This window comes from Nicotiana tabacum, chromosome 4 (genome assembly GCF_000715075.1).
Source record: "Nicotiana tabacum cultivar K326 chromosome 4, ASM71507v2, whole genome shotgun sequence".
In the NCBI taxonomy this organism is placed as follows: domain Eukaryota; kingdom Viridiplantae; phylum Streptophyta; class Magnoliopsida; order Solanales; family Solanaceae; genus Nicotiana; species Nicotiana tabacum.
This window is the reverse complement of record NC_134083.1, coordinates 10,478,284-10,491,656: the sequence shown is the minus strand read 5'-3', so window position 1 is coordinate 10,491,656 and position 13,373 is coordinate 10,478,284.

Below are 13,373 nucleotides of genomic sequence, written 5' to 3'. Positions count from 1 at the left end.
TAGACACTATTTCACTACACCCTTCCCCAAAGGCAAATCAAAGGAGACCATAACACCGGCGAACCTTAATGCGTTCATACAAGAACAACGACACCGCGTCATAAATGAAAATTTCACCACACTCGAAAATATCAAGTCTCGTTACTCCATCAACCAAAGCTTGAACATCCATAGTCCGATTTCCTTTCCTCCGCTGGAATTAAATGACAAACCTCTAAACCATGCACTGAGAAATCCTTATTTCGAGTCATTCACTACCTCAACACATAAACAAGCACCCTACCATTACACCAACACGGTGGGATAACAACGCATGAACATCATAATAATCTGTGCATAGCCTCGAAACCACGGGAAATACAGATATTGAGCTGAAGCGACAGAACACCCTTCCACAAGGCGACGATAATAGCTTTCCCGAATACGTAGAGAGGAACATCATGTACCACATCTGCAATACCACTACAACTCCTCAATACCCACTTGATAACAAACGCTCCACGTCGCATAAGATTGAGTATGAAGGAAATAGAGGCATAAACTCCAATGGAATCAAACCGCACGAAGAGGAATCAAGAAGGAAAGTGCTCCTAACAGCCCTTTAGCCTCTCGAGGATAAGTACAGACGTCTCCGTACCAATCCGCAACACTCTACTAGACTTGCTCATGACTTGTGAGACTAAGTGAACCTAGAGCTCTAATACCAAGCTGTCACGTCCCAAAATCCACTATAGGTTGTGACGGCACCTAACGCCACCGTCAGGAAAGCCAATGGTGATTGATTAATTTAATTACTCATTTTGTTACTTTTGAACTCATAAATTTTAATAAGGAGGGAAATTTACACTTTTAAATCTACGGGAATGTACAAAATTTGTAGTTTATAAGAGAAGTGAATGGCGATGATAATATACAGAACCGTAAGCATCAACTAGTATATCCCAAAACCTGGTATCACAAGTTCATGAGCATTTACTAATGAATACAATAATAATACAATATCTGTCTAGAATGTAAATAAGACAAGATAAAATAAATAGTATGATGGAGACTCTGTGGACTACGATGCGTAGCCTGGAATGCAGCTCATCTAAAGTCTCCTTAATAGATGCGCCTACGCGCCAAGATGATCACCAAATGAACCTGTCAGATCCTGCACATTTAGTCCAGAAATGAAGCACGAGTACGTAAATCAATGTGTACCCAGTAAGTATCTAGCCTAACCCCGGAGAAGTAGTGACGAGGAGTCGACATCGATACTTACTAGTGGTCCAACAAATCAATATCGAAAATCAAAAACAGATAAGAAGCATAACAATAGTAGTGAGGTAAATCTATAACTAACACAATCTTCCAAAATTCCTTCTAATAATATCAATTTCTCGATCTCGTATTCTATCCCAATAGCTCGGAAATATTAAGTGCCAATATCAAACAGATAAGTAACTACCATATAAAGTGTCAGGCATCAGTGGAAGGATAATCTCATGAACATTCTGATTGCTAGCGATATAACGCACGATTATGTCGAGGTCGTACGGCCCGATCCCAGAAGGAATATGATACTGTCGAGGCGAACGGCCTGATCCCATCATGTCACGACCCGAAATTCCCACCTTCGGGACTGTGATGGCGCCTAACATTTTACTTGCTAGGCAAGCCAACGTTAGAATAATATTAGCCATTTCTAAACAATTTTAAATTAATTAATAATAAAGAAATAAATGTGGAAATAAAGTCTGAAATAAAGTGAATAATCCATAATAATAGCGATGTCTAAATACCATCCCAGAACTGGTATCACAAGTGCACAAGCTACTAGAATAATACAAATAAAGGTCTGAATGAAAATAAAGTTGTCTGAAAGAAATACACAGCTATGATAAAGTGGAAGGGGACTTCAGAACTGCAAACGCTATGCAGCTATACCTCAAGTCTCCTGCGAATAGTTGAATTCAAGCAAGTCTATTGTGCGTCGTTAGGATCAACTCTGGTATATGCACAAGGAGTGCAGAGTGTAGTATGAGTACAGCCGACCCCATGTACTATGTAAGTGCCGAGCCTAACCTCGACGAAGTAGTGATGAGGCTAAGGTAGGTCGCTTACATTAACCTGCATGCATTAATAATAATTATAATAATAATAATAATAATAATAATAATAGCAGGAATAGAAGTAAGACCGATAAATCATATCAAAAATTGAAGTCAATTTAGCAATCATAATCCCTCAATTTATTTCTGTTGCAGCGTGCAACCCGATCCAACAATATAAACTTAAAATAAAATCTGTTGCGGCGTGCAACCCGATCCAACAATATAATCTTTCAGTTAAATTCCGTTGCGGCGTGTAACCCGCTTCAACAATATAAACTTAAAAATAAATCTGTTGCGACGTGCAACCTGCTCCAACAATATAATTAAACCACTATTAAATGTAAAAATACCCCAATAAATACCACATTTAATAAGAATTATTAGTCACCAAAGCATACAATTATTATTATTTATTTAGGAAACAAGTAATGACAAATAGTAATTAATTGTGGAAATTAAGGATGAAATAGACATTTTAATAATTAGTATGCTAAATGTCAAGTAGCAATTAAGTCACATAAATTAAATAAGCATGTAGCCATTATAGCATGGATTCAAGGCATAATATTGAGCAAGGAATATGAGAGACAAAATTAATATAATAATTAATTTATGATTTAAAATGATTTATGATTTTTCAAGTAATTATGCAAACAATTAATTTGACGACGTATAGACACACGTCACCTCACCTATACCTCGTTCACATGAAATTCACATAACAAATAATTCAAGGGCTCTATTCCCTCAAGTCAAGTTTAACCACGATACTAACCTCGCTTCGCAACCAATTTCAAGATTCCAATACACCTTCGCCTTGCGAATTCGTGTCCGAAAGCTGCAAATCTAATCACAAATAATTCAACATACTCAACACGAATCGTAGGAACAAATTCCATGTGAAATTACAAATTTTTCGGATTAAAATCCGAAATTTATTTTAAAATTTGACAGTGGGACTCACGTCTTGAATCCCGGAAAAACTCACAAAATCCGAACACCCGTTCCAATACGAGTTTAACCATACAGAAATTATCGAATTCCGACATCGGATTGCCTTTCAAATCCTCAATTAAAGTGTTTGAAGATTTCTACCATTTTCAATCCAATCTTTACCCATTTGAACTCAACAATCTTCCCACAATCTTAATGGTACAAGAATGTATAACTAATACTCTCACATCCAAGAATCATACTTACAATCACCCATCTTTATCCAAACTCGAAATTGATGACTATGGGTTAGAACCTTACCTCTTGGGTGAAGCTCTTGTGATATTTCCTTATTAGATTTCAAAGCTTGAACAAGGTTTTTGATGAACAAAGCACTTGAGCTTCTTCCTCTCTCTAAAACACTCTCACTTCTCTCCAAAATCATCAGATAATTACCCCAAAATAATCCCCAAATTCTATTTATCAAGATGGAGTCGAGTTATGAAAATAGGAAAATGGACCCTCAGAACTCAGGTATGCAGTCGCACAATGGACTGCACAATGGGTATGCGGGTCGCACAATGGAACGCAAAATCGATGTTGAAAACTAGGCTGCACTAGACATGTCTGCGACCATTATTGTGGTCGCACAATGGGTTTTGCGATCGCATAATGATTCTGCGGTCGCACATCTGACCGTAGAATCACATTTTTCTAGCCTTGGTAATTTGGTCATAACTTCTTGTAGGAGTGTCCAAATGACAAACGGTTTGAAGCGTTAGAAACTAAGACTCATATATATATATATATATATCCTCATATAAATCCTTATATATATTTAGGTGTGCTTACCCAAAATTTGGTCTTGTGCGTACTTATTTGGAACTTTAGTCTATTATGAAATTTTCCAACTTGACTTAGACTTAGGCCTCTCCTTAGACCCCACATCACTTATAATATGCCTCGTACATTTATTATCATATCCAATTGATATCCATAATATTAATAGTCCTCAAATGAGAAGTAGAGTCTGCCCCCAAACACATAACATAACTCATCTCTTCTTTCACCTATTTCAATTTCCCGAATTGATACTAACTCCCAAAATTTCCAAAAATTTCGCTAGAGTTTCCTTTGTAACTGGATCTATCCACCTGCTAGAGAATCCTAGAAACCAATCCTAACAACACATACATAATCCAATCAACGTAACACAATATGAAAATAATACTAACAGTGGCATCATAAGCAATATATTACTAGAAAAGGAAGGACATTAACATCAACTATTTAGGTGATACGTAACTCATAGCAGGTAAGCTCTCAACATTTTTATAGAACATAGAAATGAACGTTTAAATTAAAGATGATATTTTTGGATCATCACATTCTCCACCTGTAAAATAAACGTTCGTCCTCGAACGGAATTAGAGAAGTACCTGAGCTGGTGAAAAGATGTGGATATTTGCTCTGTATGTCCGACTCGGACTCCCAGGTAGCTGCCTCAATCGGCTGGCTTCTCCATTGTACCTGAACTGAAGGATAAATCTTAGACCTCAACTGACGGGCCTGCCGAGCTAGAATAGCTACTGGCTCCTCCTCATAAGTCAAATCTTTGTCCAATTGAACTGAGTTGAAGTCTAACAAATGGGATGGATTACCATGATATTTTCGGAGCAGAGATACATGGAATATTGGATGAACTGCTGATAAAATAGGTGGTAGTGCACGCTTGTAGGCTACTTCACCCACCCTTTCAAGAATTTCAAAGGGTCTGATATACCTAGGGCTCAACTTTGCCTTTTTTCTGAATCTCATTACACCTTTCATAGGTGAAACTCGAAGCAATACTCTTTCTCCTTCCATGAATGCAACGTCGTGAACCTTACGGTCAGAGTAACTCTTTTGCCTAGACTGAGCTATGCGAAGTCGATCCTGAATAATCTTGACCTTATCCAAGGCATCATGTACCAAATCGGTACCCAACAACCGAGCCTCTCCTGGTTCAAACCAGCCAACTGGCAAACGACATCGCCTCCCATATAATTCTTTATATGGAGCCATCCGAATGCTCGACTAGTAGTTGTTATTATAGGCAAACTCCGCAAGTGGCAAGCACTGGTCCCAAGAACCTCCAAAGTCTATAACACAAGCGCAAAACATATCTTCCAATATATGAATAGTATGTTCTGACTGTCCGTCTGTCAGTGGATGAAATGATGTACTCAACTCAACCTACGTGCCTAACTCACGATGTACAGCCCTCCAGAATTGCGAGATGAACTATGTACCTTGATCAGAAATAACAGACACTGGCACACCGTGAAGGCGGACAATCTCGCGGATGTAACTCTCCGCTAACCGCTCTGAAGAATAGGTAATAGCTACTAGAATGAAATATGCTGACTTGGTCAACCTGTCCACAATGACCCATACTGCGTCAAACTTTCTCTGAGTTCGTGGGAGTCCAACAACAAAATCCATAGTGATACACTCCCACTTCCACTCGGGAATTTCTAAATTCTAAAGTAAACCACTAGGTCTTTGATGCTCGTACTTAACTTGCTGACAATTCAGACACCGAGCTACATATGCAACTAAATCCTTTTTCATTCTCCTCCACCAATAATGTTACCGTAAATCTTGATACATTTTTGGCAGCACCCGGATGAATAAAATAACGGGAACTGTAGGTCTCTTCAAGAATTAATTCATGAAGCCTATCCACATTAGGACCACAAATATGACCCTGCATCCGCAGAACTCCATTATCTCCCGCATCAACCTGCTTAGCACCACCATGCCGCACCGTGTCCTTAAGGAAAAACAAATGAGGATCATCATACTGTCGCTCTCTGATGCGCTCATATAAAGAAGACCGAGTGACTGTGCAGGATGGAACCCGACTGGGTTCTGAAACATCTAACCTCACGAATTGATTGGCCAAAGTCTGAACATCTGCAGCTAACGGCCTCTCACAAACCGAAATATACGCAAGGCTGCCCATACTCACAGCCTTTCTACTCAAAGCATCGGCCACCACATTGGCCTTTCTAGGGTGATATAAAATGGTGATATCATAGTCCTTCAATAGCTCCAACCATCTTCTCTACCTCAAATTGAGATCTTTTTGTTTGAAAATATACTGTAGACTACGATGATCAACAAATACCTCACACGAGACACCGTAAAGGTAATGCCTCCAAATCTTCAGTGTATGAACAATGGCTTCCAATTCTAAGTTATGAACAGGGTAGTTCTTCTCGTGAAATTTCAACTTCCACAAAACATATGCAATCACCCTGCCATCCTGCATCAATACTGCACCAAGCCCAACATGAGATGCATCACAATACACCGTATAAGATCCTGAACATGTGGGTAATACCAACAATAGCGTCGTAGTCAAAGTAGTCCTGAACTTCTGAAAGCTCAACTCACACTCGTCTAACCATCTGAATGTGGCACCCTTCTGGGTAAGTTTGGTCAATGGAGATTCTATAGATGAAAATCCCTCCACAAACCGATGATAATAACCTATCAGACCCAGAAAACTCCGGATCTCTATAGCTGAAGTAGGTCTAGGCCAATTCTGAACTGCCTCAATCTTCTTAGGATCCACTTTTATGCCTTTTGCCGATACAACATGCCCCAAAAAGGCAACTGAGTCTAACCAAAATTTGCATTTTGAAATTTTGGCATATAACTGATTATTCTTCAAGGTCTGAAGCACAATCTGAAGATATTGCTCATGCTTCTCTCGACTACTAGAGTAAATCAAGATATCATCAATGAATACCACCACAAATGAATGAAAATAGGGTTTGAATACCCGGTTCATCAAATCCATAAATGTCGTTGGGGCATTTGTCAACCCAAATGACATCACTAGGAATTCGTAATACCGAGTCTGAAAATATGTCTTAGGGACATCGGATGCCCTAATCTTCAAATGATGGTAACCATACCTCAAATCGATCTTTGAAAATACTTTGGCACACTGAATCTGATCAAATAAGTCATCAATTCTTGGCAATGGATACTTGTTCTTGATAGTCGCCTTGTTTAACTGCCGATAATCTATACATATCCGTATTGAACCATCTTTTTTCTTTACAAATAACATTTGTGCACCCTAGGGTGAGATGCTAGGTCTAATGAATCCCTGGTCAAGCAAGTCTTGTAACTTCTCATTCAATTCCTTTAGTTCTGGCAGGGCCATACGGTATGGTGGAATAGAAATGGGCTGGGTGCCCTGAGCCAAATCAATATAGAAGTCAATATCTCTGTCGGGTGGCATCCCCGACAAATTTGCAGGAAATACATCTGAAAACTCACGAACGACTGGAACTGAGTCCATAGAAGGAACATATGCACTGGGATTGCGAATATAAGCCAAATAGTGGTAACCTCGACCATACGCTGAACCTTCATATAAGAAACAACCATGCTGGTAGAATGACTAGGAGTTCCTTTCCACTCTAATTGTGGTAACCCCGACATGGCTAAGGTCACTATTTTGGCGTGACAATCCATTATATCATGATAAGGTGACAACCAATCCATACCCAAGATGACATCAAAATCTACAATATCAAAAAGTAGAAGATCCACGCTAGTTTCAAGATTCCCAATAGTAACCACACATGAACGATATACATGATCTACAGCGATAGAATCTCCCACCGGTGTGGACACGTGCACATAAGCACTCAAAGTATCAAGAGGCATAACCAAATATGAAGAAAAGTAGGAGGACACATAGGAATAAGTAGATCCTAGATCAAATAAAACTGAAGCATCTCTATGGCAAACTGGAACAATACATGTGATTACGATATTGGATTACTCGACCTCATGCCTAGCAGGGAAAGCATTGAATCAGGGTTGGACCCCACTACTCGGAGCTACATCTCTGGGACGGCCTCTAACTGGCTGGCCTCCACCTCTAACAACCTGACCTCCACCTCTAGTTGTCTGACCCCTGCCCCTAGCTGGCCGGGCGGGAGGTGGAGCAACCGATGCCGGTATGATGGCACGAGAATCCTGCTAAGATTTGTTGCTCGACAACCTAGGACAATACCTCCTGAGGTGACCAATGTTCCCACACTCATAACACCTATCCTGTTGTTATGGCTCCTGAAGCTGAAGCTCACCCGAATGGGCCAGACAACCGATGTAGTGACTCTGGAGCGGTGGTGCACTGATAGGAGCTAAGTGTGCACTAAATGTTGGCTGCCCAGGGTAAGGAACATAAGGGCCATGACTCCCTGAAGCACCGTGAGATGCCTGAAGTGCTTAATAAAATGTCCTGGGAGGATGATCCTTACCATAAGTACTCTTGTCTCTAGATGAGGAACCTCTGAAATTATCGGAATGACGAGACCTCTTATGAGACCCCTGCCCTCTCTCCTGTGCAAGAACCGTCTTGATACTCCTAGCAACATTAGCATCCGCCTGAAAGGAAATCTCACTTCCGGTCTCCTTGGCCATCTGAAGCCTGATAGGGTGAGTGAGTCCATCAATAAACCTCCTCACTCATTCCCCTTTAGTAGGAAGTAAAAGGAGATCATGACAGGCTAGATCCACAAAACTGGTCTCGTATTGAGTAACAGTTATACTGCCTTGCTGGAGACGCTCAAATTGCCTGCGGTAATCCTCTCTCAATGTGATAGGGAGGAACTTCTCTAAAAATAGTCACGAGAACTGCTCCCAACTCAGTGCAGGCGACCCAGCTGGTCTGGTCAACATATAATCTCTCCACCACCTCTTGGCGGAACCCGTCATCTAAAATACAACAAAATCGACCCCATTGGTCTCAACTATACCCATGTTCCGCAATACCTCATGGCAGTTGTCAAGATAATCTTGTGGGTCCTCAGAAGATGTTCTACTGAAGTGAACTGGAAAGAGCTTAGTAAACTTGTCCAGTCTCAATAAAGCCTCAGAAGACATGGCGGGCCTATCTCCGGCTTGTGCCACAACAACTGGCTGAACTACCCCAATTGGCGGGACTGCTGGAGCTTGATACTGAGGAGCCATCTGCTCCGGAGCGGGAGTAGTAGGAGTTTGTGCTCCTCCCCCAGCCTGTGAGACGGCTGGTGCCACTGGAAATGTACCATTCTGGGCCACACCCTCCATTAGGCTCAGCAAACGGACTAGAGCGTCCTGAAGTACTGGAGTAGCTAGGAATCCTTCCGGAACTTGAACTGGTCCAACTGGTACGGTCTGAACTGGAACCTCCTTCTGAAGATCCACCTGAGGTTCTACAACAGGTGCTGCTACTCGAGCTTTAGACCGAGCTCTACCTCTGCCTCTGCCTCTACCTCTCCCTCTAGCGCGACCTCAACCTCGACCTTTACCCCTGGACCTTGTATTACGCGTTCTCGCCGTCTGCGAGAGAATAAGAATAGAATGGTTCAATTATCGATGACAGAATAAAATCGTACGACAGAATAAGAAGGAAGTGATATTGTTCCTAAACTTCACAGCCTCTGAGAGATAAGTACAGATGTCTCTGTACCGATCTTTCAGACTCTACTAAGCTTGCTCGTGACTCGTGAGACCTAAGTAACCTATCAGATACCAACTTGTCATGACCCGAAATTCCCACCTTCGGGACCGTGATGGTGCCTAATATTTCACTTGTTAGGCAAGCCAACGGTAGAATAATATTAGCCATTTCTAAACAATTTTAAATTAATTAATAATAAAGAAACAAATGCGAAAATAAAGTCTGAAAAAAGTGAATAATCCATAATAATAGTTATATCTAAATACCATCTCAGAACTGGTATCACAAGTGCACGAGCTACTAGAATAATACAAATAAAGGTCTGAATGAAAATAAAGCTATCTAAAAGAGATACACAACTAAGATAATTAATTCATGATTTAAAACGATTTATGATTTTTCAAGTAATTATGCAAACAATTAATTTGACGACGTATAGACACTCATCACCTCGCATATACGTCGTTAATATGAATTTCACATAACATATAATTCAAGGGTTCTATTCCCTCAAGTCAAGGTTAACCACGACACTAACCTCGCTTCGCAACCAATTTCAAGATTTCAATACACCTTTGCCTCGTGAATTCATGTCCGAAAGCTTCAAATCTAATCACAAACAATTCAACATACTCAACACGAATCGTAGGAACTAATCCAAAATGAAATTACAAATTTTTTGATTAAAATACGAAATTTATTTTAAAAATTGACAGTGGGACCCATGTCTAGAATCCCGGGAAAACTCATAAAATCCGAACACCCGTTTCCGATACGAGTTTAACCATATAAAAATTATCAAATTCCGACATCGGGTTGCCTTTCAAATCCTCTATTAAAGTCTTTGAAGATTTCTACCATTTTCAATCCAATCTTTACCCATTTGAACTCAACAATCTTCCCACAACCTTAATGGTACAAGATTGTATAACAAATACTCTCACATCCAAGAATCATACTCACAATCACCCATCTTTATCCAAACTCGAAATTGAAGACTAGGGGTTAGAACCTTACCTCTTGGGTGAAAATCTTATAATATTTTCTTGTTGGATTTCAAAGCTTGAACAAGATTTTTGATGAACAAATCACTTGAGCTTCTTTTTCTCTCTAGAACACTCTTACTTCTCTCTAAAATCATCAGAAAATTACCCCAAAATAAGCCCCAAAGCCTATTTATCAAAATGGGGTCGTGTTATGAAAATAGAAAAATGGACGCTCCGAACTCAGGTATGCAGTCGCACAATGGACCGCACAATGGGTATGCGGGTCGCACAATGGACCGCAAAATCGATGCCGAAAATTGGGATGCACTCGACAGGTCTGCAACCATTTTTACGGTCGCACAATGGATTTTGCGATCGCATAATAATTCTGCGGTCGCACATCTGACCATAAAATCACATTTTTTCAGCCTTTGGTAATTTGGTCATAACTTCCTGTAGGAGTGTCTAAATGACGAACGGTTTAAAGCGTTAGAAACTATACTCTAAGACCTTTCATTTAATAGATTTACCATCACATAACTCCTTATATATATTTAGATATTCTTGTCCAAAATTTGGTCTTGTGCGTACTCATTTGGAACTTTAGTCTATTATGAAATTTCCAACTTGACTTAGACTTAGGCCTCTTCTTAGACCTCATATATCACGACCCAAAATCTCACATGTCGTGATGGCGCCTATCTCAATAAACCATCATATATTTTAAATTTGAAGAATAATAATTAAATTTAGCGGAAGAAATCTCACAAATACAAATATAACACTCCCAAAATCCGGTGTCACTGAGTACATGAGTATCTAAATGAATACAAAGTCTGACTGATAAACATCACTATCTAAAGTATAGAACAGTACAATAACTAAACAGAAAGGGAATCAAGTATGTGGTCGTCAAGCAGCTACCTTGATAATCTCCAACAGAAATAACTCTGAATTCTAGCAGTCGTCGTATCCGGGAGCACCTGGATCTGCACACGAGATGCAAAGTATAGTATGAGTATAACTAACTCAATAAGTAACAACACTAACCTCTCGGCTAAAAGAAATGATGAGTTCCACAGGTACAATCCAGTAAAAATAATGGTACAGAAATGTAGGCATGCTTTAAAATTCAACAGTTAAACTCAGTACAAGTGAAATAGATCAATACTGCATGGTATGAAGAATATAATATCTCAGTAGAAAAACCTCATGTAAATACCGGTCATAAATTATCCGGTCACTCGGTACTGTTTATGGACAATCCAGCCCAGGGGTGTTCCAACCCGTATATAAATACACATCGACTGACAGTCAGTCACCCAGTACCGTATAAGGCCAATCCATCCCTCGGATAATATATCCCCAAATATAAATAATACGATCAAGATCCATATCCAGGTAAACTCATTGCAATACAAATAAGTAAGGCAAGTCCGTGCCCTGGGAAAATCCATCCTGAATATATATGATCATTTAGGCTCACTAGGGATGTGTACAGACTCCGAAGGGGCTCCTTCAGCCCAAGCGTAATACAAAGCCAATATGTCCTACTGCAGGCGGGCAGTCCCGATCCATATAATAACAAAGCGTATAAGGCCTGCTGCAGGCGGGCAACCCCGATCCATAAAATAGTGATGTATAAAGCCATTATGGCATGTTGCGTTGCGCAACTCAATCCCATAAATATCCTCACAATGGACAATTATTACTGAGTGTGAAATATATATTTTGAATAATTAATTCAACAACAACACGACCCCATGGGTCCCAAAATATTGGCACGTAGCCTAAACATGATTTTTAATTGGAGCCTCAGCTCAATTTCTCTAACACGTAGAGAATGTTCAGATAATAACGATTCATTAATCTTACAACTGCACAGGATTTATTCAAGACACAATTTATATGGTGCACGTCCACATGCTCATCACCTATCATGAGTGTCACCTCCAAACAATTTATATCATACAAAATTCGGGGATTCATACCCTCAGAACCAAGTTTAGAAGTGTTACTTACCTCAAATCGTGTAATTCTTTACTCCGGTATGCCTTTGCCTCGTGAATTTGCCGCCAAACGCCTCGAATCTAACCACAATTAATTCGTTTCAGTCAATAAAATTTATTGGAATTAATTTCATATGAAAATATAATTTTTCCATAAAAATCTGAATTTTAGCTCGAAAATCGCCCGTGGGGCCCACGTCTCGGAACTCGACAAAAGTTATAAAATATGAACGCCCATTCAACCACGAGTCTAACCATACCAAAATTACTAAATTTCGATAACAATTCGGCTCTCAAATTTATCCAAGAGGGTTTTCAAACTTTTTCAACTTAATTCACCAATTAAATGATAAAAACAACTACGGATTCAGGTAATTTAACTAATATTGAGTTGAGAACACTTACCCCATTGTTTCCTCTGAAAATTTCCCAAAACTCGCCTCAATCCGAGCTCCAAATCGTTAAAAATGTCTAAACTTAAACTTTCTGTCCAGACCTCTGTTCTTCGCGAACATGACAGGTCTCTCGCGTTCGCGAAGCACAAAATCGTGATGTCCAACATTTTCTCTTCGCGAACGCAAGACACTGCTCGTGAACGTTATGCTTTACGGAGCTCTCTTTCGCGAACGCGAAGGCAAAAATCCATGCCAACTATGTTTTCCCTTCGCGAACGCGATACCCAAATGCGAAAGCGATGAATAACTCAGCTCCTCTTCGCGAACGCGAGGGCCCTCTCGCGAACGAGAAGAGCAAATCATGCCTGCCTCAAATTCCTCTTCGCGAACGCGATGGCCCACTCACGATCGCGAAGAAGGAAACCAGAAAAATACACCAG